The sequence below is a fragment of the Rhinatrema bivittatum genome, unplaced genomic scaffold, assembly GCF_901001135.1.
Source record: "Rhinatrema bivittatum unplaced genomic scaffold, aRhiBiv1.1, whole genome shotgun sequence".
In the NCBI taxonomy this organism is placed as follows: domain Eukaryota; kingdom Metazoa; phylum Chordata; class Amphibia; order Gymnophiona; family Rhinatrematidae; genus Rhinatrema; species Rhinatrema bivittatum.
Window position 1 is genome coordinate 3,623 of NW_021821174.1, and position 20,244 is coordinate 23,866.

Here is a 20,244-nt window from a genome sequence, read left to right on the forward strand (position 1 = left end):
CCTCCTCCTCTATCAATCTTCCTCTGGTTTCTCCTCCCCTTATGGTATCAGCCTGGTAATTCCACCATTATGGAGGGGGAGGGACTGCCTGGGTGTATATTATGGAGGGGGAGGGACTGGCTGGGTGTATATTATGGAGGGGGAGGGACTGCCTGGGTGTATATTATGGAGGGGGAGGGTACTGTCTGGGTGTATATTATGGAGGGGGAGGGACTGCCCTGGGTGTATATTATGGAGGGGGAGGGACTGGCCTGGGTGTATATTATGGAGGGGGAGGGACTGCCTGGGTGTATACAGCACAGGCTCTGTCTGCTGAGGGAGCCTGCTGACCTGTACAAAGGAGAACGAGAGAGAGCACCTGGCCAGGACCATGGAGGGACCAGCAGCTTTCTGTTCATTGCTCTGGCACTTTCCTGCTTCTCAGGTACAGTCACCCCTGGGAGGGGTCATCTCTCTGACAATCTCAGGGACATTAAGATATTTCTTCTTAGAAAGAGCTTTCTGTGCAGAGAAGGCTCAGTATTTTGCACAAACCTTGCAGGAAGGAGCCTCGCTCATAAGCCAGGGTGTGCTAGGAATGATCTCAGTCTCTCGTAGTCACTGCTAATGCCCTTCTGTGCAGAGGAGCCTCCTTCTGGAGTGCAGGAGGTGTTATATGCACAGGTAACGCGCCTGGATGTGCCTGGAAGATTTGTATAATCCATCCGGGGATTATGTCTGAATCTTCCTGCCACATTATTTTACTGTCTGATTACATCATTTGGGGTTTGAGGACCTTCTCTCTCACCAAGGAAGAGTTGCTAGGTATGGACACTTCTGTAGCGCTGCTGTTTTTTGTGTTTTTCTCTCTTACTACAATGGCTGCTGTGGTAGCTGAGAGAGGATACGGCTTGTGAAACAGGCAGAAGGATAGAAGGAGGCAGACTGGGCTGGTTCACACATATAAAGTTTTAATGACCCGCTGTCGGGCCGATACAGTACAGTGCGCTCCGAAAAGAGCACACTGTTAAAACCCTTGATTGGACACGCATTTTCGACGTGCTAGCATTATTCAGTAAGGGGCCGAAAACGCGCGTCCAACCCCTCCGAACCTAATAGCGCCCGCAACATGCAAATGCACGTTGATGGCCCTATCAGGTATTCCCGCGCGATTCAGAAAGAAAAATGTGCAGCCAAGCCTCACATTTTGCTTACAGAAATTAGCGCCTATTTATTAATGTATTATTTATTTAAATTCTTTTAATATACCAATGCTCAAGACCAAGTCTTATCGGACTGGTTTACAGTATAACTAGGGGGGAAAAAAACAATTAACAATGCTATAGAAGGCAAAGTTACAAAAAACAGGGAGCATAAACATGGGCGTTTAGAAGAGAAGAAGAAGATCAGACGAGTTACAATTGGAGAGCCATGTAACAAAATAGTCAGCGAACAAACTGATTGCATATAGAGAATCTGAATTTTTGACGGGTAGAATTGTCCTAAGCAGTTTCTAGCATAAAATTCTGTGGGTGACGGATTCAGATGAGGTGAACGGGGGGGCAGGGGAGGACAGGGACCGGTGCGGAGGGACGGGGGAGAAGGGAATGGGTGGGAAGGTAAAAAGGTGAGTCAGTACTGGTTGGTCGAATGTTCCTTCAGCTGTAAGCATTGAGCGAACAGCCAGGTTTTCATTTCTTTCTGAAGGTGAGATGACATTAGCGCCTACCCAAAGGTAGGCGCTAATTTCTTCGGACACCGGGAAAGTGCACAGAAAAGCAGTAAAAGTTGCTTTTCTGTGCACCCTCCGACTTAATATCATGGCGATATTAAGTCGGAGGTCCCGAAATTTACCAAAAGTAAAAAAAAAAAAAAAAAAAATTTGAAGTCGGCCCGTGGCTGTCAGCGGGCTCGAGAAAACCGACGCGGCAAAATTGAGTGTCAGCTGTCAAAACCTGCTGACAGCCGCCGCTCCGGTCCAAAAGATGCAGTCCAATGACATCAAGCTGCAACTGAAGAGCAGGCCCAATGCAGATGTTCCAGGCCAAGTGGATAAATCAGCAGATATGAAGAAATCCTTCAACTCACCGGTCCACTGCAAGGCACTTCTCTTTATGCAGCCAAGAGACACCATCTGGTAACATCAAGCTGCAACTTGGGAGAAGGCCAACACAGGTGGTCCAAGACAGGCAGGAAATCAACAGGTATGAGGAGTTCCTTAAACCCCACTCACCCATGTTGCATCTTATAGCTGAAGGGTTGTACAGCTAGGATCCACCTCATCACCTTTGCATTGGACTCATTGTTTCTATTATCCATAGCAGTGGTAAATGATACATCATGACGAGAGAACTACCATCACATTAAGAAAGGTGGAAAGAAGGCAAAACGATTACCGGCATGGTTAAAAGGGGAGGTGAAAGAAGCTATTTTAGCCAAAAGATCTTCATTCAAAAATTGGAAGAAGGATCCAACAGAAGAAAATAGGATAAAGCATAAATGTTGGCAAGTTAAATGTAAGACATTGATAAGACAGGCTAGAGAGAATTTGAAAAGAGTTGGCCATAGAGGCAAAAACTCACAGTAAAAACTTTTTTAAATATATCCGAAGCAGAAAGCCTGTGAGGGAGTCAGTTGGACCGTTAGATGATCGAGGGGTTAAAGGGGCACTTAGAGAAGATAAGGCCATCGCGAAAGATTAAATGATTTCTTTTCTTCGGTGTTTACTGAAGAGGATGTTGGGAGGGGTACCAGGTACTGGAGAAGGTTTTCATGGGTAATGATTCAGATGTACTGAACCAAATCACGGTGAATCTAGAAGATGTGGTAGGTCCAGGTGATTTACTACTGAAGAGAAGCCTCTGCCATTAGCAATGGTAACATGGAACAGACTTAGTTTTTAGTTACTTGCCAGGTTCTTATAGAAACATAGAAATGACGGCAGAAGAAGATCAAACGGCCCATCCAGTCTGCCCAGCATGTTTTGCACTTTATTTTTTTCATACTTATCTGTTTCTCTTGGTTCTTAGTAACCTTTTGGTTCTATTTCCCTTCCACCCCCACCATTAGGGGTAGATTTAAAAAGCATTTACTCGAGCAAAACTGGTTTTTGCTCGAGTAAATTACACTTTACTCAAGTAAGTGGGCTTTTCAAATTGCTACAATATATGCCATTGAATTGTCCATAGGATTTACTCAAGTAAGTGCACTTTACTCGAGTAAATAGCTTTTGAAAATTGCTACGATAGTATGTCACATTTACATGCGTAACTCCTTTGAAATGACCCCCTTAATGTAGAGAGCAGTGTTGGAGCTGCATCTAAGTGAAATATCTAGCTTAATTAGTTAGGGGTAGTAACTGCCACAATAAGCAAGCTACACCCATGCTTATTTGTTTACCCAGACTATGTAATTCAATCCTTGTTGGTTGTCTGTATATAGACCCACTTTTTTTCATTCCCCCTGCCGTTGAAGCAGAGAGCTATGCTGGATATGCGTGAAGTATCAGACTTTTCCCCTGCCGTTGAAGCAGAGAGCTTATGCTGGATATGCTGAAGTGTCCGACTTTCTCCCCTGCCGTTGAAGCAGAGAGCTATGCTGGATATGCTTGAAGTATCAGACTTTCTCCCCTGCCGTGAAGCAGAGAGCTATGCTGGATATGCGTGAAGTATCAGTTTTACTTCTCCTCTGCCGTTGAAGCAGAGAGCTATGCTGGATATGCGTGAAGTATCAGTTTTACTTCTCCTCTGCCGTTGAAGCAGAGAGCTATGCTGGATATGCGTGAAGTATCAGTTTTTCTTCTCATCTGCCGTTGAAGCAGAGAGCTATGCTGGATATGCATTGAAAGTGAAGTATCAGGCTTATTTGGTTTGGGGTAGTAACTGCCATAAAAAGCAGCTACTCCCTGCTTTTTTGTGAATGCAAATCTTTTTTTTCCCACATTCATTTCCGTCCTATAAAACTTTATGGATCCACAGTGTTTATCCCACACCCCTTTGAAGTCTTTCACATTTCTGGTCTTCACCACTTCCTCCGGAAGGGCATTCCAGGCAACCACCACCCTCTCCGTGAAGAAATACTTACTGACATTGGTTCTGAGTCTTCCTCCCTGGAGCTTCAAATCATGACCCTGGTTCTGCTGATTTTTTTCCAACTGAAAAGGTTTGTCGTTGTCTTTGGATCATTAAAACCTTTCAAGTATCTGAAAGTCTGTGTCATATCACCTCTGCTCCTCCTTTCCTCCAGGGTTGTACATATTTAGATTCTTCAATCTCTCCTCATAAGTCATTCGATGAAGACCATTCACTCTTTTCGTCGCCCTTCTCTGGACCGTCTCCATCTTGTCTCTGTCTCTTTGGAGATACGGTGGATTGGATATACGGTGGATTGGCCACTGTTGGAAACAGGATGCTGGGCTTGATGGACCCTTGGTCTGACCCAGTATGGCATTTTCTTATGTTTTTATGATGGGAGGAAGTGTGGCGCTTTATGTCCGGGATGGCATAGAGTCCAACAGGATAAACATCCTGCATGAGACTAAAAACAAATTGAATCTTTATGGGTAGAAATCCCTTGTGTGTTGGGGAAGACTATAGTGACAGGAGTATACTACAGTCCACCTGGTCAAGATGGTGAGATGGATAGTGAAATGCTAAGAGAAATTAGGGAACATACATTCATTGTTTAAAGAGTTTTCCTAACTTAGCTTAAAATTATATATGTATGAAAGAAATGATTGTTGTTCTCTATAATAATAATAATAATAATAATAATAATAAAAAATAAAAAACAGTTACGGTGTGGCAGCGATAGGTCCAGGCTGGGAGAGAGTGAGAGTTATTTCTCTAGGAAACATACATTCATTGTTTAAAGAGTTTTCCTAACTTAGCTTAAAATTATATATGTATGAAAGAAATGATTGTTGTTCTCTATAATAATAATAATAATAATAATAATAATAAAAAATAAAAACAGTTACAGTGAGGCAGCGATAGGTCCAGGCTGGGAGAGAGTGAGTGTTATTTCTTTAGAAACATACTTTCATTGCTTAAAGAGTTTTCCTAACTTAGCTTAAAATTATATATGTATGAAAGAAATGATTGTTGTTCTCTATAATAATAATAATAATAATAATAATAAATAAAAACAGTTACAGTGTGGCAGTAAATTGTCTGGGCTGGGAGAGAGTGAGTGTTATTTCTTTAGGGTAACATACTTTCATTGCTTAAAGAGTTTTCCTAACTTAGCTTAAAATTATATACGTATGAAAGAAATGATTGTTGTTCTCCATAATAATAATAATAATAATATTAATAAATAAAAACTGTTACAGTGTGGCAGTGATGGGTCCATGCTGGGAGAGAGTGAGTGTTATTTCTTCAGGGTAACATACTTTCATTGCTTAAAGAGTTTTCCTAACCTAGCTTAAAATTATATATGTATGAAAGAAATGATTGTTGTTGTCAATAATAATAATAATAATAAATAAAAAACAGTTACAGTGTGGCAGTGAAGGGTCTGAGCTGGGAGAAAGTGAGTGTTATTTCGTTAGGGAAACATATTTTCATTGCTTAAATAGTTTTCCTAACTTAGCTTAAAATTATATATGTATGAAAGAAATGATTGTTGTTCTCTATAATAATAATAATAATAATAATAATAATAAATAAATAAATAAATAAAAACAGTTACAGTGTGGCAGTGATGGGTCTGGGCTGGGTCAGAGAGAGTGTTATTTCTTTATGGAAACATACTTTCATTGCTTAAAGAGTTTTCCTAACTTAGCTTAACATTATATATGTATGAAAGAAATGATTGTTGTTCTCTATTATAATAATAATAAATAAATAAAAAACAGTTACAGTGTGGCAGTATAGGGTCTGAGCTGGGAGAGAGTGAGTGTTATTTCTTTAGGGAAACATACTTTCATTGCTTAAAGAGTTTTCCTAACTTAGCTTAAAATTATATATGTATGAAAGAAATGATTGCTGTTCTCTATAATAATAATAATAATAATAATAATAATAATAAATAAAAACAGTTACAGTGTGGCAGTGAAGGGTCCGTGTTGGGAGAGAGTGAGTGTTATTTCTTTAGGGAAACATACTTTCATTGCTTAAAGAGTTTTCCTAACTTAGCTTAAAATTATATATGTATGAAAGAAATGATTGCTGTTCTCTATAATAATAATAATAATAATAATAATAATAAATAAAAACAGTTACAGTGTGGCAGTGAAGGGTCCGTGTTGGGAGAGAGTGAGTGTTATTTCTTTAGGGAAACATACTTTCATTGCTTAAAGAGTTTTCCTAACTTAGCTTAAAATTATATATGTATGAAAGAAATGATTGCTGTTCTCTATAATAATAATAATAATAATAATAATAATAAAAAATAAAAAACAGTTACAGTGTGGCAGTGAAGGGTCCGTGTTGGGAGAGAGTGAGTGTTATTTCTTTAGGGAAATATACTTTCATTGCGTAAAGAGTTTTCCTAACTTAGCTTAAAATTATATATGTATGAACAAAATGATTGTTCTCTATAATAATAATAATAATAATAATAATAATAATAAATAAAAACAGTTACAGTGTGGCAGTGACGGGTCCGGGCTGGGAGAAAGTGAGTGTTATTTCTTTAGGGAAACATACTTTCATTGCTTAAAGAGTTTTCCTAACTTAGCTTAAAATTATATATGTATGAAAGAAATGATTGTTGTTCTCTATAATAATAATAATAATAATAATAATAAATAAAAAAAACAGTTACAGTATGGCAGTGACGGGTCCGGGCTGGGAGAAAGTGAGTGTTATTTCTTTAGGGAAACATACTTTCATTGCTTAAAGAGTTTTCCTAACTTAGCTTAAAATGATATATGTATGAAAGAAATGATTGTTGTTCTCTATAATAATAATAATAATAATATTAATAAATAAAAAACAGTTACAGTTTGGCAGCGAGTTGTCCGGTCTGGGAGAGAGAGAAATCATACTTTCATTGCTAAAAGAGTTTTCCCTAAGTTATCTTAAAATTATATGGGGCTGATTTTCAAAGCCCTACGCGCACAAATCCAGATGTTTTATGAGTGTAGGGGGGTTTATGCGCACCGGTCCTATTTTATAAAGGGCCAGTGACCTGTGTAAAGCCCCGGGACGCATCCAAGTCTCGGGATTTTACAAAAGTGGCGGGGAGGGGGTGGGGCAGGGGTGGGGTGAGGCGGGGAGGGACGGGGCCAGAGGCCTCCAGCACAGTGGAATTCTTCCGATGCGTCGGAGGATGGCGTGACGGCGGGTTGCCGGCGCACGCAACCTGCGCCTGCCTCCAGGCAGGCTCAAAACGTTTGATAAACATTTTGGGAGAGGTTAGAGTAGTGGGAGAGGTTAGAGTAGGGCTGGGGGGGGGGGAAGCTTAGGGGAAGAGGTGAGAAGGTTAGGTTAGGGGGGAGGGAACGGGGGAAGCCTGCGGGCATTGGCCGATTTTATCATTGGTTAGTAGGAAAGAAAAGGACGCCGAAGACATCCCTGATTGGCGGCCATGGCAAGAAAGATGTTTTTTGGTTTTCAAGGTGAAGATAAGTGGGTCATGCATTAACTTAATCCCAGGGCTGAGAGAAACCGAACACATGGGTGAATTACCTTGAAGTACCTTAAGGGGGTGGTAATCCGAGGGACAGATACTTATCACACGGTTTTATTTATATAAATATTCTGGTGATTAGAAGATAAATATTTTCCTTCTGTAAAAAAAAAACTTTTTTTTTTTCTTTTTAACTGCCTAACCTGCCTAATGTTTCCACTGAACCCTGGACCCCCGTCTCAACCTGGGGCCACCAGTAAATTAAAAAAAAAAAGTGCCCCTGTACCTTCACGGTGATGACCCTTCCTTCCAGCCCCCAAGGGACGCTCACAATACCCCGACCCTGCCCCCCATTAGTCATGACCCCCCCCCCCTTTCCCAGCACAATACAAGTCAAAGAGAGTGTCCTGGCCCCACCCCCGGCGGGAATCCACCCCGACCCTCTCCCCCTCCCTCCACCTGCACCCCGAGGAGCCACAAATGGATCCCACGTCTGGGTCTGGTGCCCCTTCGCACCCGGCCCGGTCAGCACCAGCCATAGGACTGGGGGAAGGTCTGGGGATCGGACCCGGGCCACGTGGCTTCCGGTGGGGGATGAGGAGGAGGAGGAGGAGGATCAGTTTATGTTGCTGGACAGATGTAACTGTGTGGCATTTGTTAAATTCTTGTCCATTTCATTCTTTCCTAGGTGTTCTTCCAAAAGAGAGTCCTGGATACAAGGTGAACGCAGGATATACTAACTAGAGATCGGTTCCGATTCCGGTTCCGATTCACACGTGGGGGTTTTTTCCATCGGGCCCGATCGCAGTTTTGTTTTATCAGCTGCGCCCGAGCCGATAAACAAAAAAAACCAACCCCGACCCTTAAAACTAACCCCTTAGCTTCCCCCACCCTCCCGAGCCCCCAAAAACTTTTTACAGGTACCTGGTGGTCCAGTGGGGGTCCCGGGTGCGATCTCCCGCTCCCAGGTGCGATCTCCCGCTCCCGGGCCGTCGGCTGCCACTAATCAAAATGGCGCCGATGGACCTTTGCCCTTATCATGTGACAGGGTATCCGTGCCATTGGCCGGCCCCAGTCACATGGTAGGAGCACTGGATGGCTGGCGCCATTTTTAAATATGGCGCCGGCTGTCCATGGCGCCGGCCATAATGGACAGGGGCCGGCCAATGGCACGGATACCCTGTCACATGATAAGGGCAAAGGGCCATCGACGCCATTTTGATTAGTGGCAGCCGATGGCCCGGAGCGGGAGATCGCACCTGGGAGCGGGAGATTGCTCCCGGGACCCCCACTGGACCACCAGGTACCTGTAAAAAGTTTTTAGGGGGGTCGGGAGAGTGGGGGAAGCTAAGGGGTTAGTTTTAAAGGGTCGTGGTGGGTTTAGGGGTTATTTTTGTGTGCCGTTTTTCACGCCCTCCCCCAAAACAATAAGAGAACCCCCACGATCAATACTGTGGGGTATTCCTATTGTTTTGGGAGAGCCCCCGATTTCTGACGATTTTGAAAATATCGACGATATTTTCAATCGTCCGAAGCCCGATTCACATCCCTAATACTATCCACTTTCCAGATTTCCTACTCAGCAATCACCTCCGTCTTAACAGGACAGATCAGAACATGGGTCATGCTGTATAATATGGGGGTTAGCAGGATTCTGGGGCTCTCTGTATAATCTGGAGGTTATCAGGAACCTGGGACTCTCTGTATAATCTGGGGGTTACCAGATCCTGGCACTCTCTGTATAATCTGGGGGTTAGCAGGATCCTGGAATTCTCTCTATAATCTGGGGTTAGCAGGATCCTGGGACTCTCTGTATAATCTGGAGTTAGCAGGATCCTGGGACTCTCTGTATAATCTGGGGGTTAGCAGGATCCTGGGACTCTCTGTATAATCTGGGGGTTAGCAGGATCCTGGGACTCTCTGTACAATCTGGGGGTTAGCAGGATCCTGGGACACTCTGTACAATCTAGGAGTTATCACGATCCTGGGACTCTCTGTATAATCTGGAGTTAGCAGGATCCTGTGACTCTCTGTATAATCTGGGGGTTAGCAGGATCCTGGGACTCTCTGTATAATCTGGGGGTTAGCAGGATCTTGGGAGTCTCTGTACAATCTGGGGATTAGCAGGATCCTGGGACGCTCTGTATAATCGAGGAGTTAGCAGGATCCTGGGGCTCTCTATATAATCTGGGAGTTAGCAGCATCCTGACTGTCTCTCTGTAATCTGGGGATCAGCGGGATCTTGAGATTCTGTATAATATGGAGGTTACAGATTCCAGGGCCTTTTTCTATAATGTGGGCGTTAGCAGGTTCCTGGGACTCTGTGTATAATCTGGGGGTTAGCAGGTTCCTGGGGCTCTCTGTATAATGTGGGGATCTGAACCACTCCCCTCACATCCTCTAACCTCCATAGACAGCAGAACCGCTCCCCCATCATCCTCTAACCCTCACAGACTGCAGCACACACTCCCATCCTCTAATACCAACAGACAGCAGCACAGGCTCCAATCCTCTAATACCCACAGACAGCGGCACACACTCCCATCCTCTGATACTCACAGACAGCAGCACACACTCCCATCCTCTAATACCAACAGACAGCAGCACAGGCTCCAATCCTCTAATACCCACAGACAGCGGCACACACTCCCATCCTCTGATACTCACAGACAGCGGCACACACTCCCATCCTCTGATACCCACAGACAGCAGCACACGCTCCCATCCTCTAATACCAACAGACAGCAGCACAGGCTCCAATCCTCTAATACCCACAGACAGCGGCACACACTCCCATCCTCTGATACTCACAGACAGCAGCACACACTCCCATCCTCTAATACCCACAGACAGCAGCACACACTCCCATCCTCTGATACTCACAGACAGCAGCACACACTCCCATCCTCTGATACTCACAGACAGCAGCACACGCTCCCATCCTCTGATACTCACAGACAGCAGCACACACTCCCATCCTCTAATACCCACAGACAGCAGCACACGCTCCCATCCTCTGATACTCACAGACAGCAGCACACGCTCCCATCCTCTGATACCCACAGACAGCAGCACACACTCCCATCCTCTGATACTCACAGACAGCAGCACACACTCCCATCCTCTAATACCCACAGACAGCAGCACACACTCCCATCCTCTGATACTCACAGACAGCAGCACACACTCCCATCCTCTAATACCCACAGACAGCAGCACCGACTCCCATCCTCTCATACTCACAGACAGCAGCACCGACTCCCATCCTCTGATACTCACAGACAGCAGCACACACTCCCATCCTCTAATACCCACAGACAGCAGCACACGCTCCCATCCTCTGATACCCACAGACAGCAGCACACACTCCCATCCTCTGATACTCACAGACAGCAGCACACGCTCCCATCCTCTGATACCCACAGACAGCAGCACACGCTCCCATCCTCTGATACTCACAGACAGCAGCACACGCTCCCATCCTCTGATACCCACAGACAGCAGCACACGCTCCCATCCTCTGATACTCACAGACAGCAGCACACGCTCCCATCCTCTGATACCCACAGACAGCAGCACACGCTCCCATCCTCTGATACTCACAGACAGCGGCACACGCTCCCATCCTCTGATACCCACAGACAGCGGCACACACTCCCATCCTCTGATACCCACAGACAGCAGCACACACTCCCATCCTCTGATACCCACAGACAGCAGCACACGCTCCCATCCTCTGATACTCACAGACAGCAGCACAAGCTCCCATCCTCTGATACCCACAGACAGCAGCACACGCTCCCATCCTCTGATACCCACAGACAGCAGCACACGCTCCCATCCTCTGATACCCACAGACAGCAGCACACGCTCCCATCCTCTGATACTCACAGACAGCGGCACACGCTCCCATCCTCTGATACTCACAGACAGCAGCACAAGCTCCCATCCTCTGATACCCACAGACAGCAGCACACGCTCCCATCCTCTGATACCCACAGACAGCAGCACACGCTCCCATCCTCTGATACTCACAGACAGCAGCACACGCTCCCATCCTCTGATACCCACAGACAGCGGCACACGCTCCCATCCTCTGATACCCACAGACAGCGGCACACGCTCCCATCCTCTGATACACACAGACAGCGGCACACGCTCCCATCCTCTGATACCCACAGACAGCAGCACACGCTCCCATCCTCTGATACCCACAGACAGCAGCACACGCTCCCATCCTCTGATACCCACAGACAGCAGCACACACTCCCATCCTCTGATACCCACAGACAGCAGCACACGCTCCCATCCTCTGATACTCACAGACAGCAGCACACGCTCCCATCCTCTGATACCCACAGACAGCAGCACACGCTCCCATCCTCTGATACCCACAGACAGCAGCACACGCTCCCATCCTCTGATACCCACAGACAGCAGCACACGCTCCCATCCTCTGATACACACAGACAGCAGCACACGCTCCCATCCTCTGATACACACAGACAGCAGCACACGCTCCCATCCTCTGATACTCACAGACAGCAGCACACGCTCCCATCCTCTGATACCCACAGACAGCAGCACACGCTCCCATCCTCTGATACTCACAGACAGCAGCACACGCTCCCATCCTCTGATACCCACAGACAGCAGCACACGCTCCCATCCTCTGATACTCACAGACAGCAGCACACGCTCCCATCCTCTGATACCCACAGACAGCAGCACACGCTCCCATCCTCTGATACTCACAGACAGCAGCACAAGCTCCCATCCTCTGATACTCACAGACAGCAGCACACGCTCCCATCCTCTGATACCCACAGACAGTAGCACACACTCCTATCCTCTGATAGCCACAGACAGCAGCACACACTCCCATCCTCTGATACCCACAGACAGCAGCACACGCTCCCATCCTCTGATACCCACAGACATCCCATCCTCTGATACCCACAGACAGCAGCACACGCTCCCATCCTCTGATACCCACAGACAGCAGCACACACTACCATCCTCTGATACCCACAGACAGCAGCACACGCTCCCATCCTCTGATACCCACAGACAGCAGCACACACTCCCATCCTCTGATACCCACAGACAGCAGCACACACTCCCATCCTCTGATACTCACAGACAGCAGCACACACACACACCCTCTGATACCCACAGACAGCAGCACACACTCCCATCCTCTGGTACCCACAGACAGCAGCACACGCTCCCATCCTCTGATACCCACAGACAGCAGCACACACTCCCATCCTCTGATACCCACAGACAGCAGCACCGACTCCCATCCTCTGATACTCACAGACAGCAGCACACACTCCCATCCTCTGATACCCACAGACAGCAGCACACACTCCCATCCTCTGATACCCACAGACAGCGGCACACGCTCCCATCCTCTGATACCCACAGACAGCAGCACACGCTCCCATCCTCTGATACCCACAGACAGCAGCACACGCTCCCATCCTCTGATACCCACAGACAGCAGCACACGCTCCCATCCTCTGATACCCACAGACAGCAGCACACACTCCCATCCTCTGATACCCACAGACAGCAGCACACGCTCCCATCCTCTGATACCCACAGACAGCAGCACACGCTCCCATCCTCTGATACCCACAGACAGCAGCACACGCTCCCATCCTCTGATACCCACAGACAGCAGCACACGCTCCCATCCTCTGATACCCACAGACAGCAGCACACACTCCCATCCTCTGATACTCACAGACAGCAGCACACACTCCCATCCTCTGATACTCACAGACAGCAGCACACGCTCCCATCCTATGATACCCACAGACAGCAGCACACGCACCCATCCTCTGATACCCACAGACAGCAGCACACGCTCCAATCCTCTGATACCCACAGACAGCAGCACACACTCCCATCCTCTGATACTCACAGACAGCAGCACACACTCCCATCCTCTGATACTCACAGACAGCAGCACACGCTCCCATCCTCTGATACTCACAGACAGCAGCACACGCTCCCATCCTCTGATACCCACAAACAGCAGCACACACTCCCATCCTCTGATACCCACAGACAGCAGCACACACTCCCATCCTCTGATACCCACAGACAGCAGCACACACTCCCATCCTCTGATACTCACAGACAGCAGCACACACTCCCATCCTCTGATACCCACAGACAGCAGCACACGCTCTCATCCTCTGATACCCACAGACAGCAGCACACGCTCCCATCCTCTGATACCCACAGACAGCAGCACACACTCCCATCCTCTGATACCCACAGACAGCAGCACACACTCCCATCCTCTGATACCCACAGACAGCGGCACACGCTCCCAGCCTCTAATACCCACAGACAGCAGCACACACTCCCATCCTCTGATACCCACAGACAGCAGCACACGCTCCCATCCACTGATACTCACAGACAGCAGCACACGCTCCCATCCTCTGATACCCACAGACAGCAGCACACACTCCCATCCTCTGATACCCACAGACAGCAGCACACGCTCCCATCCTCTGATACCCACAGACAGCAGCAAACGCTCCCATCCTCTGATACCCACAGACAGCAGCAAACACTCCCATCTTCTGATACGCACAGACAGCAGCACACACTCCCATCCACTGATACTCACAGACAGCAGCACACGCTCCCATCCTCTGATACCCACAGACAGCAGCACACACTCCCATCCTCTGATACCCACAGACAGCAGCACACGCTCCCATCTTCTGATACGCACAGACAGCAGCACACACTCCTGTCCTCTGATACTCACAGACAGCAGCACACACTCCCGTCCTCTGATACCCACAGACAGCAGCACACGCTCCCATCCTCTGATAGCCACAGACAGCAGCAAACACTCCCATCCTCTGATACCCACAGACAGCAGCACACACTCCTGTCCTCTGATACTCACAGACAGCAGCACACGCTCCCGTCCTCTGATACCCACAGACAGCAGCACACGCTCCCATCCTCTGATACCCACAGACAGCAGCACACGCTCCCATCCTCTGATACCCACAGACAGCAGCACACGCTCCCATCCTCTGATACTCACAGACAGCAGCAAACACTCCCATCCTCTGATACCCACAGACAGCAGCACACACTCCCGTCCTCTGATACCCACAGACAGCAGCACACACTCCCATCCTCTAATACCCACAGACAGCAGCACACACTCCCATCCTCTGATAGCCACAGACAGCAGCACACACTCCCACCCTCTGATACCCACAGACAGCAGCACCACATCCCAACATCCTCTGACTCCCTCCGACATCACCACCACTCCCCAACATCCTCTGACTCCCTCAGACATCAGCACCACTCCCCCACATCCTCTGACCCCCCTCAGACATCATCACCATATCCCAACCTCTTCTGACCCCCTCCGACATCACCATCTCTCCTCCAACATACTCTGACCCCCTCAGACATCACCACCACTCCCCAACATCCTCTGACCCCCTCAGACATCACCACCACTCCCCAACATCCTCTGAGCCCCTCAGACATCACCACCACTTCCCCAATATCCTCTGACTCCCTCGGACATCACCACCTCTCCCCAACATCCTCTGAGCCCCTCAGACATCACCACCACATCCCCAATATCCTGTGACCCCTCAGACATCACCAACACTCACCAACATCCTCTGACCCCTCATACATCACCACCACTCCCCCAACATCCTCTGACCTCCTCAGACATCAGCACCACTCCCCCCACATCCTCTGACTCCCTCAGACATCACCACCACCCCCCAACATCCTCTGACCCTCTCAGACATCAGCACCACTCCCCCACATCCTCTGACCCCCTCAGACATCAGCACCACTCCTCAATATCCTCTGACCCCCTCAGACATCAGCACCACTCCCTCCACATCCTCTGACCCCCTCAGACATCACCACCACTCCCCCACATCCTCTGACTCCCTCAGACATCACCACCACTCCCCCACATCCTCTGACTCCCTCAGACATCAGCACCACTCCCCCACATCCTCTGACCCCCCTCAGACATCAGCACCACCCCCCAACATCCTCTGACCCCCTCAGACATCACCACCTCTCCCCAACATCCTCTGACCCCCTCAGACATCACCACCACTCCCCCAATATCCTCTGACTCCCTCGGACATCAGCACCTCTCCCCAACATCCTCTGAGCCCCTCAGACATCACCACCACTCCCCCAATATCCTGTGACCCCTCAGACATCAGCACCACTCCCCAACATCGTCTGATCCTGACAGACATCACCATCAGTCTCCCAATATCCTCTGCCCCACTGACAGGACATCACACCTCATACCCTGTGATCTGTGGGAAGGCCCTGTGAGAGATGAGATTTGATTTCTCTGTTATCTAATTACAGCCTAAATGTCCAGCCTCAGATGTGAAGAAACTGGCGACAGCATGTAGAGGAGGCAATAAACCAGTCTGTGGCACTAATGGCGTCACCTACAGAAATATCTGCAAGTTGTGCAAAGCACAAATGTAAGTACAATGTGTATCTTAACCTACCATTCCCTCACCTCACCTAAACCAGCCCCTGTGAAAGCCTCAGCTGAGTGTGTCCCTAAGTGCACGCGATGTGGACGGACACACGGATGAGTTTTATCTACAGCGAGTAGGATGATATTCATACTTCTCATGAGCACGAGGTCACTTTGAGAATTGTCCCCAGAAAAGTCAATCCTCACCTTCTCTGCCCAAGTCAGGAAGATGAATCCCTCGCCAGGGTGACTGCCGTCACTTCACTGCTTTCATAGTGACAGTCCTTGGCCAAGGGTCCTCGTTTCCCCAAATATGAAACCAGCAGAGGATCTTGATGGCTTTGCTGTAAGAATGGAGGCAGAGAGGTCCTGCACCGAAGACCCTCACTGGGGTCCTGTGCTCTCTCACCTCTGTGAAAGGAAGCCTGTGTGGGGTTCTCTCTCTGCAGCCTCCGCTCATCCTCTGGCCTCCAATGTGCCTGATGGAAGGTAAGAAGGACTTGTGTGATTCTTCCAGCACTTTCTCCAGGGTGAGCCCTGCACGTCCACACACCCAGTTTCACATAGATCTGTCCGAGCCATCCAGGAACTCTTCTGGGAGGATCTGTCTGGCTTCCTGAGGCATGTCTTTGCCTCTCATTGCATCCATTTCCACCCAGCATCACTTAGCCGATGAAAGAGGCTAGGTAGGGTTTTACCGGACTGCAGGATATTCTTTGTAACTGCTGCCATTAGGTCTCTTTCGTTGAAAACCTCTCTTTCCAGGATTGGCAGTTTTGACCAAGGAATATTTAGTTCTCCCATTGGGATTGCCCTTTTGAAAGGCATCTTGACTCTTGCCAGGGTGTGCATTTGTTATGTGTACTCAGTCCAAGTGGTTTCTGGCCACTCCATCAGAAGAGGAGATGGAGGCCGTGCCTCTGTCATTATGGTTTCCATTGCTTGTTGTTGCACCTGTCGGTTGAAGGCGGCTGCGACCTTTGTTGCTTACCTCCTTTCTTCCTACAGTACCGAGTCTAGGGAGGATGGTCATCTCCACTTCCATACGCAGACCTCCATGGCGTGCCCGGGATGGCGTGGGCGCTCCCGGCAGCCATCTTGCATCTGGGGTAACCTAGGGCACGCGCGCGCCTACCCCCTTCTTGTTCGCATCATGGCGGGAACCTCAGGGGAATCCCCACTGCATGACGTCATCCTCTTACTATACTTAATCTCAGCTGACCATCTAATCTACGAGTTAGCAAGGATTCATGTCCTGCTCAATTCCGCCATTCTGGGACTTGTCTCGCTGTTCCTGTCTTGGTGATCTCAGTACCCGCTCCTCGGGGGCCTTGTTACACCCAGGGCTATCCAGTCCTCAGAGAGCCATCCTACCTGTCTTGCCTTCCTTTTAGTGAGCTTCATCACTGTTCATCGGACGATCCTCCAAAGCTGAGTGAGCACTGGACCTACTTCTCCTTCACCGTGTGGATTCTCTGGTTACCCGCTCTGCGGGCCACTACCGGATCCATACTGTCTTGTGCAACCATTACCATTGACGTCTGGCCTACCCCGCACTGCGGACCACTAACGGAAATCGCCAGCACAAGGCTTCATCAGTAAAAGGTACTCCCCGGGTTACCCCATGCCTCAGGCCACTATCGGATCTGCATTATCTTGTGCAACCACCAGCTTCAGCTCTCCAGCCTACCCCACACTGCGGACCACTACCGGAGACCATCAGCACAAGTCTCATCTAGAGGAAGTATCTCCCTGATTACCCCACTCTGCGGACCTCTACCAGAGAAGCCTGCTTGCAGGCTATTTACATGGACTGAGTTTATTAACCCACTCCTCGGGTTATTCTTGCTGTATAATAAAGCTACTAGCTCTGTTGTCAATCACTGCTGAGATCCCGCCTGTCGTGGTGAGTCCTCACAGGGCTCCTCCCTGTGGGTGGAGTCATCTCTTCCATGACCCAAGGGCCCACTGCCTAACTTTACAAACAGAACGTAACAGATTGCTAACTCCATGGAACCGGCTCAGCTCTCAGCCTTACAGGCCATTCCTGGCATGGTCCAGTGGATTATAGAGCAACAGAGAACTCTTGATACCTTGGCTACTGCCTTTAACCAGCTGAATTCCAGACTGAGTGACTCTACTGCTTCTAACCAGAATGCTTCACCCCCGGTGGTTACTGGGCGAACTACAGTTCCTCTGCCAGCCCCTACTCACTTCTCAGGAGGCTCCCTGTTGTGTAGGTGCTTTCTAAATCAGTGCTGTATGCACTTCTCCTTACAAACAGCGTACTTCCCTATTGCCGCTTCTAAAACAACATATAGTTTGTCCTTCTTGGATGGGAAAGCCCTGGCCTGGGCTTCACCTCTTTGGGAATGCAATGATCCAGTCCTTGATGACTTGCCTGGGTTTTTGACTCTCTTCAAGTTGGTATTTGATGACCCCGCTTGCCAGTCCATTGCCGGTTCTGCACTCCTAAACCTCCAACAAGGGACCAAGCCACTCCCGGACTACGTGATTGAATTCAAGACACTGTCTTCCAAGTTCCTATGGGATTCAGGTTGCCTAAGTGCTATATTTCTACGAGGACTCAACACCCGCATAAAAGATGAACTTGTTGCACTTTAAGCTCACTTATGGACCTTGATGGGCGTATTGATTGCTGTACACGAGAACGCTCTGTTGAGGTTAAACCTCTTAAGAAGCATGTTTCCAGAGGAATCCGTTCTCGTCCCCTACCATCAGCTTCAGTCCAGTCTTTACCTAACCCAGAAGAGGAAGACGAACCAATGCAACTAGGCCATAGTCACTTGACTGCCAAGGAGAGGCGCTACCTCAAAAAGATGGGCCTCTGCATGTATTGCGGGAAGCCCGGCCATGCAGTTCAAACCTGCCCCATCTGTCCGGGAAACATGCAGACCTAGGATCTGCTGGAGGACTTTTCCTAGGTCTGACTACTCCTTCTCCTCCACTGACTCTCCCTGTCTCCATCATCTCTGGGCCTCTCAAATTTGCCACTCAAGTACTAGTCGACTGGTCGGTGGGAATTTTATTCTGAAGAGATTGGTAGAACACCTACGGCTTCCCACTGAGCCAGTACCCACGCCGCTGCTCTTCTCTTCCATTCACGATGAACCTTTGCCAGGAGAGGTTTCACTCACTACACAACCAATTTGCCTATGCACAGGATCCTCAAAGACCATTATGTTCCTAGTTCTTGACAAGGCTATCTATCCCATAGTGCTTGGCATACCATGGTTACAAGACCACTCTCCCCAATTTAACTGGTCGTCTATAGAGTTATCACAATGGGGCCCTAAATGCCATGACAGATGTCTAAAAGAAATATCTCCATTGCCGTGTATGGCTACCACATCTACTCCTCCTGGACTATCACCGCAGTACACAGCTTGTCAAGATGTGTTTTCAAAACAATCTGCTGATGTACTTCCACCGCATAGACTGTTTGACTGTGCAATCAATTTGAAACCTGATTCAGAGCCACCCAGAAGAAGGGTTTATCCACTCTCCTTATCAGAGACTGAGGCCATGTCGGCCTATATCCAAGAAAATCTGTAGAAAGGATTTATGAGACCCTCTAAGTCTCCGGCAGGAGCCAGAATCTTTTTCATTGGCAAGAAGGATGGATCCCTTCGTGCTTACATTGACTATAGAAGTTTGAACGAAATCACTATCAAAGACCAGTATCTCTTACCGTTAATTTAAAAGCTATTCAATTGGCTTCAGGGTGCAAAGATTTTCACAAAGTTGGATCTAAAGGGTGCCTATAATCTTGTTTATATTCATCAGGGGGATGAATGGCACTTCGATGTTTTTGGTGATGCCTTTTGGCCTGTTCAACGCCCCGGCCGTATTTCAAAATATGATGAATAACATCTTGCGAGATTTGATATACCAGTGTGAGTCGAATACTTAGACGATATCCTCATCTTCTCTCATGATGAACAAATCCACCAAGCAGATGTCGTCACTGTCTTACAGAGGCTCCGGTTAATCGCCTATATGCCAAGCTCTTCCATAAAGAGTCTGTTCCCTTCCATGGGTACACTGCGTCCAGTAGGGATGTGCATTCGTTTTCAATGAATGTGCAATCTGCTACGAATAGGTCCCTGTTCGTTTGATTCGTGGTCTGTGAAACATAT

At 48.2% G+C, this 20,244-nt stretch overlaps 1 long non-coding RNA gene across 1 annotated transcript; it reads left to right on the forward strand.

Annotated features, from left to right (window-relative positions):
• The first annotated feature begins 375 nt into the window (after nucleotides 1–375).
• LOC115082503 lies at nucleotides 376–16,080 on the forward strand. Its single transcript, XR_003854183.1, has 3 exons — nucleotides 376–424; nucleotides 8,243–8,274; nucleotides 15,964–16,080. It is a non-coding gene; the product is annotated as an uncharacterized LOC115082503 (long non-coding RNA).
• The last annotated feature ends 4,164 nt before the right edge of the window (nucleotides 16,081–20,244 follow it).